The sequence below is a fragment of the Cydia strobilella genome, chromosome 3 (assembly GCF_947568885.1).
Source record: "Cydia strobilella chromosome 3, ilCydStro3.1, whole genome shotgun sequence".
Lineage (NCBI taxonomy): Eukaryota > Metazoa > Arthropoda > Insecta > Lepidoptera > Tortricidae > Cydia > Cydia strobilella.
The window spans coordinates 3,739,137-3,754,027 of NC_086043.1; positions in this window are offsets into that span (position 1 = coordinate 3,739,137).

Below are 14,891 nucleotides of genomic sequence, written 5' to 3' on the forward strand. Positions count from 1 at the left end.
AATCATATTTATGGAATAAATTTGCAAATTAATGAAGATCATAAAATCATGACATATTAACTTACGTACTTAAAAAATAAATTAAGTTCTTGTTTTCTCTTTTTATGATAATAAAAAGTAACTTCAATGACTAAATAATTATTTGTTATTGTGAATACCTACTCTTAATGTGAATGTTCTTAAGCTACTTTCCGAGATGTATTATAGCCGATCAAACAAGTTTGTCATATGAATCTATAACATCAGTAGGCATAAAGAACACCTTTATCGGATAGTTATATAGATCTCATACGGCAATGTTAGGAGGGATTGTTTATCTGCAAGTTCCAAGGTCGGCAGGCGCCAAACATCGCGATGTGACAGTATTGTTTGCTTGCTAGTTCACTGTATCGATGTCCAAGGTATCAGGGAATTCGGCTAGCCGAAATAGTAGTTTATGTAACTGCTATTTCGGTTACTACTACTATTTCTCGAGACCTTTCTTATATTTTTGTGTTTTTCCATCGAGGATTTCCTTTGGTTTCATTCCGACTACATCATCAGATCAGCTCCATGTTAGCATGTTATTGCCAATGGCATTGCCATCGGAACTATTAACTCCAAATTTCCACCATATTAGATACTAGAAACAAAGAACATACATATACGCAGTGAAGGCAAAAGTGTGTAAAAATGCCGCAGTATAATACAAGGAAAGATCAGAAGTCAACACATTCGGCGATCAGGCACATTCGCTAAGTTTTCGCCGAAAATTAGTTAAAGAAGCCCTACGCTGAAACAGAATGGTATTTGTTTACCTGCGTGTGACGGCATCTTTATTCGTCTACGTCTATCCGCTTAAGCTCTCGCCGAAAAAAAAAATAAAAAAAAATATCGTTTATTTCAGACTTCATAATGGTCCATACATGTTAGTACTTAATACTATCTTAAGCAACTAAACTTATATTATTTATATTATATTAAAGAAGTATTGAAAAAGAATCAAACACATTCGGCGATCAGGCACAGCCCTACGCTGAAACAGAATGGTATTTGTTTACCTGCGCGTGACGGCATCTTTATTGAAGGTGTCTGCTTGTTTGAGTAGTTCTCGATTCGCCTCCTTGTTACAGTTGTTACTGAGCTAGACGAGCTTCCATTTTGGGACTTGAAAAATGCCCATTTTTTTAAATCTCAGAATTTAAACAAACTTACTTCACGGTTTCACTCGCGTTTTTTAATCACTCGCGCGACATGTGTCGGAGAGCTTATAGGTCTTAATTTTCTAGCCCTAACAGTGCATGAGCAGCGGTCACAATAACCACGCTCCGCGTACTGTTGCTCGCTGTACAAATACGCGTTCAACCGTAAAACCGTCTTAATGTTAGTGCGATTCACGACAGTTTATAGTCATTCAGAATTTGAATACCTCTAATAAACAATAGTATTTCTGATATACATAGATTAATGATGACCCACGCTAGACCGGGCCGGGGCCGGGCCTAAGCGTCTGACGCGCAATTTTCTATGACAGCTGATCGGCGATCAAGTGATGCTTTCCATAGAAAACAAAGCGCCGGAAGATCCGGCCTGCCCCCGTGCCCGGTCTAGCGCGTGTCATCCTTTATACCGTTATATTACATATTCAAATCTTAACAGAAACCAGGTTTGAAAAGCTACAAATTCTAGGTAGGTACTTATCTTTTTCGTTGCTACAGAAATATAAAAATAACTCTTTCTGCAGTGGAAAGGAAAAAGTAGGAAAATTTAAAATAATTTTGTGACTTAATAATGATCGATCGAGGTGTGCAAGATTTTCATGTATTTGTGTCATCATTACAGATTGGATTTTGTATGTAGTGGGTGAGAAGTGCGACTGTGTGCACGTTTCCCCCGCAAAAAATGGCACAACGATTTTTACGGTAAGATATTGCTTGGGCTCCTCAATTCTGACATCTCGGAAGCCGGCGTTGCTCGAAGGTGACACTAGCTATCAATAACGCTATAGAATAGCGTTTCAGTTCAATAACATCGTCAAATGTCAGCCCGTAATAGTGAGAGACAGTAATTACACAAAGAGTCCATATATGTTTTACACCCTTCTCCATTTCCACATGACTGCCGACATAAACAAGTAAGGTAACAAGGACGGATTCCTCTTGTCTAGGATATTCCTAATACGTAACAAGTGTAAACAAGTCTACTTAATAGTGAGTATAAGCATCATATCGTAATAGTCTGTTCATAGCTTTATGTAATACCATGTCTTGTGTATCTAGCCTATACTCTCTGGTTGTAGTCTATGGTACAAATGACTTTTTTAAGAGAACTGTCAGATAGCTTTTCGGAGGCAAGACTGTAAAACGAGGATTGTTAGTTTTCTTCTGATGAACAAACATTTATTATAATAAAAAGCAAGATTAATCAAGAATAATAGTTTTATTCTTCAACTCAGAAGAGGGATTCAAGAGATTCACTCCACAAATTGCTCGGACGAAGGACAATTTGCTATTGTGATACGTGTGACGCCAATACGCAAAACATCCAACTGGTGAGATAATATGGATAATAACTCGAAATACGATAACATTGCCTCGGCTAGGAAGTCACGATCGCGGAAAAGACAACGGAATGACCGAGGCGAGGGAAGACATTCAAGGCGAAGTAGAAAATCCGAGAGAAGAAGTCGCCACGATTTCAGTGTACGTACGCCGAGTTTACCCCAATGTGATGGTGAGAGTGGCGTTGAAGGAAGGCAGAGCAGATCCCGTGACCGTCAACGGCATCATTCTCGTCGCAGGCGTATAAGGAGCAGGAGCCATCGTCGACGTGTCTCTTCGAGTGATGGTGGGCGGAGCAGCAGATCCTGTGAACGTCGGCGGCACCATTCACGACGTAGCCGTAAAAGGAGCCGTAGTTATCGACGACACTGTTCTAATGAAAGTACACGGAGTGGTGATTCGGAAGAGCATCCACGGCAAGACCTCGTCGAACGCCGAAATTACCGCAAGAAGTCGAAACGCAGTCGAAGGCAGCATTCGGGTAAGGCGAGGAGGAGCCTAGAAGTGGAGAACAGAGAGATGTCCCAGCAGGTCCATTTAACTGATGGTGATGAAGCTAACATGGTAAAAATTTTAACGAACTTAGTTAAAACATTAGCTAGGAAACGGCCAGAAGGTAACAAATTTCCAATTTTAGGCAATGTTATCCCTGAGTTTAACCCAATGGCAAAAGGGCAAACAATACACATTTGGTTAAACAAAGTTGAAGAATGTGCTAAGTTGTACCAATGGGGGGATGACCAAATAGTTCATTATGCTTTGCCAAAATTGACAGGGGTAGCCCGCACCTGGTATCAGGCTCTCCCTACAATGTCGTTTTCATGGTCTGAGTGGAAAAAAAAGCTAATTCAGTCATTTCCCAGTAGTGATGATTATGCGGAACTTCTATCCGAAATGTTGGCAAAAAAGGTTAAGTTTAATGACTCAGTCGAATTATATTACTATGAAAAAATTAACTTATTGCACCGTTGTGAGATTACTGGTAAGCGCGCTGTTGCCTGTTTGTTGCACGGGATAGAAGACCGTTCTCTTAGACTCGGGGCAAAAGCGCTTAAATGCGAAGAGCCTGAGAAGCTTCTAGAATATTTCCAATCGATAAGACAGCAATCACGTGAGCAAGGTAAAAGTATGCATGAAAGACGGTCTAATGTCCCGGGCACCAATCAGACATCTAATAACAAAATGACTAGACCACAAGCCAGTGGAACTACAGTTAAGACGTGCTATAACTGCAGGGAACCGGGGCATTTCAGCTATAACTGTACTAAGAAATTACTGAAGTGTTCACTATGTAATTTACTAGGACATGTTAGTACCAATTGTCTCAAAGTAAATAATGAGTCTAATACTAAAGATAATAACAAAATTATTGAAAAGACTGTTTTACAAATAAATTTAGGTAATATGAATGATGATAAATATAAAATACAGTTAAAAATTAATGGAAATGCTACAAATGCCTATGTGGATTTAGGAAGCCAGGGTACACTTTTGCGTTACAGTGATGCAGTAAAATTAGGCATAACATGGGAAATTGATAATCTGCCCATTTTAAAAGGTGTAGAAGATCACATTATATTTCCGATCGGGAAAGTGAATTTAACTTTAGAAATACAGGGAATTTCAGAGTGCACTGAGGTAATTATAGTTGAAGATAGTGTTATCAAGTATCCTATGTTGGTCGGACATACTTTTACAGAAAAGCCAGGTATTACAATTATTAAAACATCTGATTCATTGGTTTTCACACGCGATTATCAAACAAAACAAAATTTAACTTTACTTGATGACATAGTGATACAACCAAATGAGACAATTGTTGCACCAGTTGCATGTGACCAGAAGTATTCTGGTAAGGTTTATGTACATGGTTCGCTACGGGGGTCGCCTAGCTATAAATTCTGTTTGATGGCTGGTGAATACAGTATTAAGGAGGGTCGGGGTGGATTATTGCTATTAAACGTTTCAGATAATAATATTGTCCTTAAGGCAGGGTCCTTGATTACACGTGCCTTATGTGTGAATAATGCCTTGTATGTTAACTTAATAAATATAGACGGAACTGATTTCAAAAATAATTTTAATCACGGTGAACAATTAACTAAGGATGAACTGACTCAGCTTAAACATTTATTAAAAAAATATGAATCCTGTTTTTCAGATAATTTAAAGGATCTTGGGCTCACGAACGTAACGCAGATGGAGATAGAATTGACAGACGATAAACCGGTCGTGTATCGTCCTTACAGACTTTCGTATGTGGAAAGGGAACGCGTACGATCAATGGTACAGGAAATGCTCGATGCAGGTATTATTTGTGAATCTAACTCTTCCTACGCGAGTCCTATTCTTCTTGTGAAGAAGAAAACAGGCGAACATAGACTATGTGTGGATTACCGTGCATTAAACAGAATAACAAAAAAAGAGCATTATCCACTACCATTGATCGACGATCAGCTAGATATGCTGTCAGGGCACTCGTTGTTTATAACGCTGGATTTGGCGTCCGGTTATTATCAGATACCTATCGCAGAGACATCGCAGGATAAAAGTTCGTTTGTGACACCTGACGGACAATATAATTTTAAGCGCATGCCCTTCGGGTTAGCCAACGCGCCGTCCGTGTTCCAGAAAACAATGAACAGAATACTTACCAAATCACAACTTAAGTATGCGTTAATATACATGGACGATATCTTGATCCCAGCAAACTCTTTTGAAGAGGGTATAAGTCGTTTAGAAGAAGTGCTTGACCTTCTACAAAGAGCTGGTTTGACTCTTAAGTTAAAAAAATGTCACTTCTTTTACACTGAAATTGACTTTCTAGGATTTCGAGTTAACAGCGAGGGTATACGCCCTGGTACAAAGAAAACTGACGCAATATCCAAGTTCCCAACACCAAAGAATGTGCACGATTTGAGACGTTTCCTTGGTTTGACGAGTTTCTTTAGACGATTTGTTGAGGGTTTCGCGCTTATTGCGTGCCCGCTCACTGACCTCCTAAAGGCGAAATTTGAGTGGAAATGGGACGAAGGGCACGCGAGGGCGTTTGAGACCTTGAAACAAAAACTAGTAGAGCGACCTATACTTGCTTTGTATGATGCCACATTAGAGACAGAACTACATACAGATGCATCCAAATATGGCGTAGCTGGAATTTTGATGCAACGAGGAACTGATGGATTACTTAGACCTGTAGCATACTATAGTCGTAAGACGACAGCAGACGAACAGAAAATGCATTCTTTTGAACTAGAGACTTTAGCTGTTATAAGTTCATTGAGTAGATTCCGTGTATATCTCTTAGGCATACGATTTAAAGTAGTCACTGACTGTGGAGCGCTACGAACTACACTGACGAAGAGAGACCTTATTCCTCGAATCTCTCGGTGGTGGGTGCAGTTTCAGGAGTACGACTGCGAGATTGAGTACAGAGCGGGTACCCAAATGGCGCACGTAGATGCTCTCAGTCGTGGTCCTGTGACTGACCCTGCCCCCGAGGATGACACACATGTCATTGACATTCTACATGTTGACGTAAAAGACTGGATATCGACAGTTCAAAGTAACGATGACGAGATAAGTAGAATTAGAAAGGTATTACAAGACAAAAATTCTAAAAGTGCTGCTGATATACATAAGAACTATCAGCTCAAAGGGAATTATGTATACAAGGTTCTTGAAGACGGAATACGTTGGGTAGTCCCAAAGTCTGTGAGGTGGCAGGTCCTACGCATGAACCATGATGACGTGGGGCACTTTGGGTGCGAGAAAACTCTAAGTAGAATCCGTGGTATATTCTGGTTCCCAAAGATGCGTCGCTTCGTCAAAAAGTACGTAGACGCCTGTCTTCAATGTGCTCATCATAAGAGACCTGGAGGATGTAAGGAAGGTATGCTTCACCCGATACCAAAATTGGAAATACCATTCCACACCTTACACGCAGACCATTTAGGGCCGTTCGTTCGTTCAAGGAGAGGCAACATGTATATTTTAGTGATAATAGACGCATTCACAAAATATATTAACATCAAAGCTGTCCGTGATACAAAGACGACAACTGCCATTCGAGTCTTCAAAGAGCATTTCAGTTATTTCGGTACGCCCACCCGTCTGATAACTGATAGAGGGTCGTGCTTCACGAGTACTAAATTTAGATCTTTTACAGAAAGTTTAGGCATAAAACATGTACTAAATGCAGTTGCAACACCTAGAGCGAACGGACAGGTGGAACGGTATAACCGGGTAATCACGGAAGCATTGAGCACGAAATGTCATGACCAGAGCGATAGTTCCTGGGATGAACACGTAGGTAGTATACAATTAGGAATGAATACTACTTGGAACAAGGCAACGGGTAGAAGCCCTTCGGAACTCTTGTTCGGGTTTAAATTGGTCACGTCTTCGGAAAATATTCTAGGAAACGTAATTAATGATACAATCGAACCACTGACAGACGAGCGACTACAATCCATGAGATCAGAAGCTGGTGATTCTATACAAAGGCAACAAGAATCCACAAAAAAGGTTTTCGATAAGAACAGAAAGACTAGTACAGAATATAAAGAAGGTGACTTAGTTAGGGTCGAGAGGAATGTGTTCGATAAAGATCTTGTAGAAAAATCCAAAAAGTTAACACCAAAATTTCATGGACCGTATCGTATAGTGAAAATATTGCCTAATGATAGATTTGTTGTGGAAGATACCCCACTTACAAAAAAGGGTAGCAAACGATACGAGAACATCGTAGCCGTGGACAAGATTCATCCTTGGTTACATTTTAAAGATTTAGATAGTGAGGCCAGTGAAAACGACATAAGTGGCGGCGATAAGTCTAGCGGTGATGATGAGTAATCATTGCATGTAAATGTATAACACGGTCTTGTTCGATTATATAATAATTACTGAGATAAAAATAAATAAATAAAAATTATGGTATTTTAAGATAGTACCAAACAAAGGTTGTGATTTTGCTAAGAGTTGTGACAATAATGTCGTCACAGTTAATTGTAAGATTGAGCTAACTGAGATTATAATCAATGTTATGGTAGTAGGTTATATACGATTAGTCGATTACCGATAATATAGGTCCAAGATGGCAGCCTGTTCAGAACAGGCTATTACAAATTAGATGTTTAGGTATGAGTCTTGGCAGATTGTTTAGAACAGGCTTTGATGACAGCCTGCCTTCTAGAGCAGGCCGTGATGGCAGACTGTCTAGACTAGTCTAGTCTAGAGCAGGCCATAACAAATTAAATTATTAAATTGATTAGGTATGAATATTGGCAGACTATCTGGAACAGGCTTTGATAACAGCCCGTCTTCTAGAGCAGGCCATGATGGCAGACTGTCTAGACTAATCTAGTCTAGAGCAGGCCATAACAAACTAAATTATTTGATCGATTAGGTATGAATAGGCAGACTGTCTAGAACAAGTTTTGATAGCAGCTTGTCATCTAGAGCAGGCCGTGATGGCAGACTGTCTAGACTAGTCTAGTCTAGAGCAGGCCATAACAAATTAAATTATTATAATGATAAGGTATGAATCATGGCAGCATGTCTAGAGCAGGCCATAACAATGTAGATGATTAGGTAAACATTTTGGCAGACTGCCTAGAGTGGGCCCTAAATATTCAGGTGATTACAGGTAATCAGACTAAACCATAACATTAGACCTACCTAAGTAATATGATAGTAATATAAATGATGATGATGATGATGTATGTAAATGGTACAATATTGTAAAATAATTATATAATATTGTTAATGTTAGATTGATCTCTTGTTAATAGTAAGGTAAATTAAACTTGTGATATGTTATTACAATTGCATAGAGAGTAAGATTGATCTCTAGCTAAGGTAAACTAAACTTGTGATATGTTATTACAATTGCTTAGAGAGTAAGATTGATCTCTAGCTAAGGTAAACTAAACTTGTGATATGTTATTACAATTGCATAGAGAGTAAGATTGATCTCTAGCTAAGGTAAACTAAACTTGTGATATGTTATTAAAATTGCATAGAGAGTGAGAGGCTTTAATAGACAATTATGTTTAGAAGTTTAAAACAGATTATTGTTGTTTAAAACTGTATCCTATAAGGACACGGCTGAATGTGCCTGTGGTAGAGTACTATTGTTAAAGTTAGATTTGTTACCTTTGATTGTTTAATTATTTATAGATATAACTAAAAGTGAGAGGACTCACTTATATATATAAAGGACGGCCGAGCTATAAGCATCATATCGTAATAGTCTGTTCATAGCTTTATGTAATACCATGTCTTGTGTATCTAGCCTATACTCTCTGGTTGTAGTCTATGGTACAAATGACTTTTTTAAGAGAACTGTCAGATAGCTTTTCGGAGGCAAGACTGTAAAACGAGGATTGTTAGTTTTCTTCTGATGAACAAACATTTATTATAATAAAAAGCAAGATTAATCAAGAATAATAGTTTTATTCTTCATGAGGTTAACTAGTGTTAAGGCTTAATGTCTTCGGTTACCGCGATAGTTACTAATGAAATAAAGGCAGATACATAGGTAAACGGATTATATCGCTTATAATGAATTTAAAATACATCTCAACGTTGCGAACCCTTTACAGCGTTCGTAGTCAAAGGGAGACTCCCGTTACACGCGATAGACGCGATATAATTCGTTTACATAGTTTTATTTCATATGTTCTTCCTTGACTGGCTGTGAGAGGGATCAACGAATAGCATTGGCATGAATCCACATTTCTTCTCCGTTTCGCTGAATTACAACTCTCCGCTCGTCTCTGTAAAGTCAGTAAAAAGACAGCCTTATAACGAAAACTCAGTCCGCCCACGAGTTGGACTCGCCTGTAGATACTCAGTAGAGAGAATACCCGGCCAGGGATATAAATCACGAACTCGGCCTTATATTATTCATCGAAGTTTCGAAGCGTGGACGTGGCGTCCTGTTACATGAATTAAGTAAAGTTGACCTTAGCACATTAAAGTATGCGGCAGGAGAATTAAATAAGCGTAGGAGTAAGATCTGCAAAATAAAGTAATACCAGTAACACATAAACGGACGACATGCACTATGACTAAAAAACAATAATTACTTAAAGGTAACTTCATATAATATATATTTTTATCTAGGTTTTATTTTACCACTTTGTAGGCGTGATTGTTTTATACATTAATGTTAAGTTGCAGCTTTCTAGAACTTAAGTATAATCACGCAGCAAAGCCGGGGATGAACAGACGGACAGACAAAAAGACATTGCGAAACTATAATAGTTCCTAGTCGAAATCCTAAAAAGTTCTTAAAGGTCTCATAATTACTTACTAAGTTACTACTTACCTCGAAGTACTAGATTGTAAAGCACATTAACTGCTAAAACAACGCATCGCAACACTAAGTGTTGTGATCGAGAACATTCATCATTCCCATCTCGAATGTCCCGGAGGCCGTGGTTGGTCGGAATAGATTGTCAGGCTCCACTGACTGTTTAATACGCCCTGAGCCCCAATATCAATTAGAATGATACACCATTGTACATGTACGTTTGTGTCAGAGACAAATTAAGTAATAAGGACTTACATGTTTTTTTTTTTAACAGTATTGTTATGAATGAATTCTATTCACTAAAGGATTTCTTTGAATTATATTCTTTATGATACTGTGTCCCCTGTACAGATAGCTATGCTATGTACGTGTATAATAGTTAAGTGTTTCTTAGTTTTAATTTAGTTTTAAGTGTCCATTGTATACCCGAATTGGGTTACCGTTGAAACTCACATGTATCACACCACATAACACCTCTGTAACACGGTTGTACAATAAAGAAATATCTTATCTTATCTTATCTTATCTAAAAAAATTGTATACAGGCGAGCTAAGGGAATTTTTGGACGGAGCATGTGCGCCGCACTCTTTCGCAGAAAAATATGCAATAACTAATACCTATCTGTAATCACTAGAGGTCGGATATGGTGAGCTATTTATCTTTAGGTATAACTTTACATGCCTTACGCCATATTATAAGGCAAATACCTCACCCTCTCTGACCTCTTATTATCACCAAAAAAATTCGCGTTTAGACACTGTTGTGGAATGTGCCTAAACCAGGACCTAGATTCTGATTTCAATCACTTTTCTGAAGCTGTTATGGATTTATAGGTCAGCTGTCTACAATGACATTTCTGGTCCATAAATGACACTTTTAACAGGTTGCAGGCTTTAGATTCCGACGGTGTCAAGCGGAGGTCGAAGTACTTTTCAAAAGATTCATTTTGATTTCGCTTTCTTGGCGCCATCTACAAAAGTATTAGGAAACGAAACTTTATAAGGAGATTACCTAGCTTTATAATTTACCGGTCTCTGGTTTGTACGCCCATTACCTTAGAGACGACACATTATGGATCGGATTTAACGGAATCTCCAAGTAACTATTCAGTACCTATTTAATTAATGATCCTTGGTAATAATTGATCTCTACGAGTATTTCCATACGTGTATCTTATGTAAGAGTATTCTCAAATATGCGTATTATGTGTAGTGTAGTTTATTGAATGCATTGGTTTATTTGGTTACAAGTTTTTTTTTTATGATAAGATAATCATCAATATTTAGGTGAGGTAATTCCGTATATGACCTTGTTTTTAAAATAACAGTATTTAACTATTTTTTACTTTAAAAATAAAGACGTACCTAGCGATTGCTTTTAGGTCCAGTAGTCAAAAGCAGAGCCCACTCTATAGCAATTCAATTCAATTCAATTATTTATTCATAAACTTTTACATTTTATACGTCCGTCGGTTTACAATTACACATTACATTAGATATTAAATATACATTAAACAACTATTACTATTACAATCTAAATACTAACCCACGATTAAAAAATAAATAAATAAGCGGATTTGACTTATTTACAACATTAGTGGTGATAATTCCTACAATTGTTCCAAATTTTAGGTATGTATGTACGTCAAACGTTCTCTGAGAAAAACGCATTTAATTGATTTGCAAGACCGAAGTGATCCCATAAGTGTTCCGCGAACAAAGTTTTGTACGGAAAACTAAAAATACGCTTTGACTTTGTATGATTTATCAAGAAATAACAATAGAAGAAGCTGAATTTTCTCACACCCATTATTTATTTAGGTCGTGCTTGATAAAAAGTTCCTTACCGCAAGTTTTTTCTATTCATGCACGTGTTTTTGTCTAATGCTTCCCCGACCTCCGTTTCAGTCGGAATTTAAATGACATAGCTAACAATAGCAGGCAAACTTTATCAAACTCCGGCTTAACGCACTTTGCCGTCGCTATATAGTTACCGCCAGACTGTACCCCGATCGACAAAGATTATTTTATAAACATGTTTCTCATCAAAAGTCCTTCCTTAGGATTTTTTAAAACCTGACCCGTATTGCAGGCACCATACGTGTTCACACAATTGTGCGCATATTTAACACATTTACGGCCAACGTGTTCGTAGCGCTACGCTCATAGCCCACTTTGTAGAGAAAAGCGACTACGAACAGAGGACGCGCCGAACCCGGCAATCAATGTGTTAAAATCAGGTCCTCATTGACTGGTCTACCCGCTAACTTCGGCCCTGTTAATGAATTCCCAGAGTAGAATTAAAAGCTTATAAATTTCGTGGTTTAACGTAGGGATATTTCTTGGTAAGTTCCAGGGCAGATTACATTAAGTTACGAAGGGTCTAAGAAAAACAAAGGCACACACTTATCAGAGGTCAACCTTTTACTTAATTAAAATGTTGCGAAGGGCCTTTGGTGTTTGAGCTCTTTAAATACCTTATCCTTGTTGCGTTTCTTACTCAAATGATCTTATTATTAGTAGGTGGATTTTGTTTGAAGACGGCGCGCGGCGTCAATAATTCTTACCAGGGATTCCATTTTTATCATTTAAGTATTTAGTTGTGTTGCCATTGTGTTGCTGTTTCTATAATGCACGAGAAAGACTGAGAAACTGCATTGCGGCGAATTTAATCTCAGCATGTGCATTGTCTCTTACAAAGTAACCTTTACGTATTCCATCTCTGACTTCAATTAGGTGAAAAACTACAACACAGTTATATTTCACCGCCATACCTAAAGTTCTTACTTTGTGCACAAAGTTGAGCTTGTTTCAGTTAACTTTGTTTCCTCTTCCGGTTTCCGAGTTTACCCCATTAGTAGGCTGACATTTAGTAAATAAGTCAAGGAAAAGTGGCAAACAAACTTCCTGATTTATGTGAAAATGTTTGACCATGAGCCCGATTTAGATGGAACAAACTACGAGTAGGTATAATGCACATGGTGTCCTGTCCAACGAACCCGCACACCTGTTCCGAGCAAGATCAACGGGATGCGACAGACAAGGCGTCGCTACCTTCTGGTCCTGCTTAATATGAAACACGAAACCATCGACACGAGAAGAAGATGTAACAATTTGTCACAGTTATGATCTCAATGCTCCAAGTTCTCGTTCCATCCCCATTTATGTCGCATATAGTCGCCATGACAAGAGTATCCGACTGAGAAGAGAGTCGCCATGACCTGTATGGATTCTGTTGAGGCGGCACCAGTATTTCCTCTGCAGTGAGAAGCCCTTCGGCTTCCGAGTAGGATTTTGGCTACCAGTCGTCGCCTCCGCCCATTCTTCGTTCCACGTCCGCTCCATTTGAAAACCCCAAGCCCTCACGCAGTTTCCTTCCTGCCTCGCTCGTAGGATGGCGCGATTTGATTTGATTCATTGCAGATATTTCATTTGTGGTTTCGTGATAGAGGAAATATTATAGAACTACGTCAAATTGTGTTATTGTGTAGAAAGTTTATTAAGGCTTGTTTTTCCTCCTGTTATTACATTTTGTTCTACGATCATGTTTAGGTAAATATTTCCATGTTATAATTATTGCTATTAATTTACTTATATGAATAAAATTATCTTGTTAAAACTGAACTCGTCCACACTATTTGACATTTGGGGACCTCGAGGAATCGCAGCCATCTTGGAAAATGTGTACCATCCTAGAAAAATTTGCGTTGTACTCTAAATATACGTTCTCTATGAAAATATGGTGTAAGGCAACATTAAAGCTTAATAAATTCTACATGAAAAAGTCCTAGATATCTTTGCGGAAAAATTATATCTTGTTATAGAAAATAATAGCTGAATCCAGATGTAGCGCTTATACACTTAAACAAACAACACATCTTCCGATCCCGTTAAAATACAGATAGTTCCCCATTTCCAAATTACTTAACATCATAAAAGAATATAGGTAACATATTCACGTTGTGCTGAAACGTAATAAGTGAAATGTTATTCGAATGCAAAATGCATTTCGATCTCATATTGGATGCGCAATTCGATTCTGGGGCCGTATTCGGAAACGGAATGCCAATACCAATATTTATTTAGAAATACAATAAATGAATATTTATTTATATATTTTTTTTATTTAACATTGGTTACACCCAAGGTATAATTTGCTGGCTGGTCGTAATTTGCGGTTTTTGAACGTCTTGTCGCGAATATCGCGAATCGGTTAATAGTTGCCAACTTCATGGAGAAGATGGCGCTCGTAGTCACGTTTAAGTTAAATAACCGCCTCTAGGTGGTTGTGATTTTTTGGGTGAAGACAAGAGGGTAGACGCCCGAACGACAGTATGAAAAGTAGGTTGTGTGCGAACAAATCTACGGGAAGAGTGATATTTTGCTTTTGGATCTATTCAAAATTTTCTTGGTGTTATTAGAATAATGAGGTGTCTTGTAGATTGTGACTAACGTATATCAGTATTCAGTGTGAAGAGTGATCCGAGGGAATTGTTGATGGCTAATGTAAGTTCAATCATAATTATACGAAGGGTTTCGTCCCAAGATATTAGTCATTTATAATTATAAAAAACATTGTAGTTACGCGAAAGTGTAACCACTCATCATATGAACTTAAGGTAAACTTAGTGTGCGGAATGGGGTCGCTATAAGGGGAGGTTGGAGGCGACTATTAGCTCAAGAAAACAGATGGATAATCATGTGAAACTCATGTTATATGTAGGTAATAAAGTAGGACACCAGCAATGAGTTATCGTCATCTCACTAACGTCCAGGCCTCGTATAGGTATGTAGTATGTTTACATATCGCTTTCTAGTATCAGTAAAGGCATCAGCTCATTCAATAGGTTCATAAGTATGGTGAGATTGACGACACGTCTCGTAGTGGGTTTATGATATGTGCGTAAATTACACACTTGACTGTTATTGCACTAAGGGCACGTTAACAATAAATACACTCGCACTTTAAACTCGCGTTTTGTACAAATAATTAATGTCATTTTTTTATTTTACCTTTGTTTTCGACGTTTCAG